This window comes from Meriones unguiculatus, assembly GCF_030254825.1.
Source record: "Meriones unguiculatus strain TT.TT164.6M chromosome Y unlocalized genomic scaffold, Bangor_MerUng_6.1 ChrY_unordered_Scaffold_25, whole genome shotgun sequence".
Classification (NCBI taxonomy): domain Eukaryota; kingdom Metazoa; phylum Chordata; class Mammalia; order Rodentia; family Muridae; genus Meriones; species Meriones unguiculatus.
Window position 1 is genome coordinate 24126100 of NW_026843710.1, and position 2705 is coordinate 24128804.

At 34.3% G+C, this 2705-nt stretch overlaps 1 non-coding gene across 1 annotated transcript; it reads right to left on the reverse strand.

Moving 5' to 3' along the window:
- Nucleotides 1-1950: 1950 nt before the first annotated feature.
- On the reverse strand, nt 1951-2058 carry LOC132651786 (U6 spliceosomal RNA). The gene has a single exon (XR_009589351.1). It is a non-coding gene; the product is annotated as a U6 spliceosomal RNA (small nuclear RNA).
- Between the last annotated feature and the right edge of the window lie 647 nt (nt 2059-2705).

Sequence of the window (2705 nt, forward strand, 5' to 3'; positions counted from 1 at the left end):
CATTATCTGGATTGAAACCAGAGAGGGGGGTTGAAATCAGCATTTGAATGAACGAGGGTAAGGTGCATTTTAAAAGAACATTATACCAACAACTGTGCTTGATAATTTCCAGAAGTCTACTCCTTTCTGTTGTGTCTGCTCCTTTTTTTTCTAGGGTTTTTAGGTTAGTCAATAAGTTGCTGGAATGAAATTTCTTGAATTTCTTCTTGAAGGCACTTTTTGCTATGAACTTTCCTCTTAGCACTGCTTTCATTGTGTCTCATAAATTTGGGTATGTTGTGCCTTCATTTTCATGGAATTCTAGGAAGACTTTAATTTTTTTTTTTATTTCTTCCATGATCCAGCACTCATTCAGAAGGAAGTTGTTCAGTTTCTATGTGTGTGTAGACTTTTTGCTATTTCTGTTGATGTTGAGATCCAGCTTTATTTCTTTGTGATCAAATGGATACAAGGGATTATTTCAATCTTCTTGTATTTGTTGAGGCTCACTTTGTGACCAATCATATGGCCTATTTTGGAGAAGGTTCCATGAGATGCTGAGAGGAAAGTAAATTCTTTGTGTTTGGGGGTAAGGTTCTGTAAATATCTGTTATGTACATTTGATTCATGATCTCTATTAGAGTCATTGCTTCTTTTTTAATTTCTGTTTTGTTGACATATACTTTGTTGATACTGGGGTGTTGATGTCTGTCACTATTATTGTGTAGGGATCTATGTGTGGTTTAAGTTTTATCAATGTTTCTTTTACAAATGTGGGTGCCCTTCTATTTGGGACAAAGATGTTCAGGATTGTGATGTCTTCCTGATGGAATTTTCCCTTGATGAGTATGAAGTTTCCTTGCCTATCTTTTTTTTAATAATTTTGGTTGAAAGTCTATTTGGAAAGTGTATTCAGATATTGGAATGGATACACTTGCTTGCTTCTTCTGTCCATTTGCTTGGAAAGCCATCTTCCAGCCATTTACCCTCAGGTAATATCTATCTTTCTTAGGTATGTTTCTTGTACAAAAGAGATTGCTGGGTCATTTTATACATCCATTCTGTCAGTCTATGTCTTTTTATTGGAAAATTGAGACTATTGATGTTGATAGAGATAAATGACCATTGGCTGTTAGATCCTTTGACTTTGATGTTGGCTGTGGTAGTAAGTTTGTGTTCTTGGTTGCTTTTTGTTTTACTGTAGTAATGTTAATTATGACCTGTGTTTTTTTTGAAAGAAGCTAGATTTCTTGCATTGTATTTTTCCTTCTATTGTCTTCATAACGCTGGATTGGTATGTAGGCATTGTTGAAATTTGTTTTTGTCATTAAATATCTTGTTTTCTCCATTTATGAGGACTGAGAGTTTTGCTGGGTATAATAGTCTTGGCTGTCATCTGTGTTCTCTTAGAGCCTACATGATATTTGTCCAGGCCCTTCTGGTTTTCATAGTCTCTGTTGAGAAGTCAGGTGTGATTCAGATGGGTTTGCCATTATATGTTACTTAGCCTTTTCCCCTTGCATCTTTTAGTATTTTTTCTTTGTTCTGTATACTTACTGTTTTGATTATTATCTGGCAGGAGGATTTTCTTTTCTGAAATAATTTATTGGGTATTCTGTACACCTCTTGTACTCTTACTGGCCTCTCTTTAATTTTGGAAAATTTTCTTCAAATATTTTTGTTGAAAATATTTTCTGGGCCTTGAAGGTGGGAATCTTCTTTTTCCTCTATTCCTAGTATCCTTAGGTTTTGTCTTTTTATGTTGTCTTGAATTTCTTTCATGATCTGTGTCAGGAATTTTTTAGATTTAAGATTTTCTTTGACAGATATATCAATTTCTTCCATTGTATCTTCCACACCTGAGATTCTTTCTTCCATCTCTTTTAATCTATTGGTTATGCTTACCTCTGTAGTTCCTGTTTTCTTCCCTAAGTTATTTCTCTTTACAATTTCTTCTAGTAGTGTTTTCTTTAATTTCTTCAAAGTTTATGGAATGCTTCATGTCATCTTTGTGCAGGGGCCATGTTAATTTTCTCTATATCACTCCAATTTTAGTATATGTACTGCTGAAGCGAGGACCACTTTATTTCAGGTGATCATTAATAAAGTCACATGTCCTTGTCTTCTGAGTTTCAGATACCACCGATTTCAGTATTATTTGTTAAATGCATAGATGCATCCTCAGTCAGTGAATTATTTTCTGTGAAAATGCTTCCTGATTACTGCAACTATTTGAACAAAAGGAGTTTAATTAGGACATTGCTTACAATTTTACAGAGATCATCCATAATGTTATGTCAGCAGACAGTCATCTTGTAGTCCTTCACCAAAAGCAAAGCTTTACATACTTAACTACAAGTGGCTGGCAGAGAGGGAAGACTGAGAGAAACAGAGGAAAAGCTAGAGAGACAGATTCTCAAATATAGAATCTGAGACTGATTGAAACAAAGATATAATGTGATAGAGACTCCATTCTTTCTGGTCACTTTCTTTGGCATATCAACCATAAAGCATGCCCTCTTATAATATAAATCCAAAAGGAATTATTTTTTTAAATATTTTTATTTTAATTTTTATTAAATACACTTTATTCACTTTATTCACTTTGTATGCCTCTATAATCCCCTGTCCCATCTCATATAACTTTCCTTCCCTCTTATCCATGCATGCCAATCCACAAGTACACCTGGGAGGTCTTTCTCTCTTTTCTTCTGATGCTAGGCTAT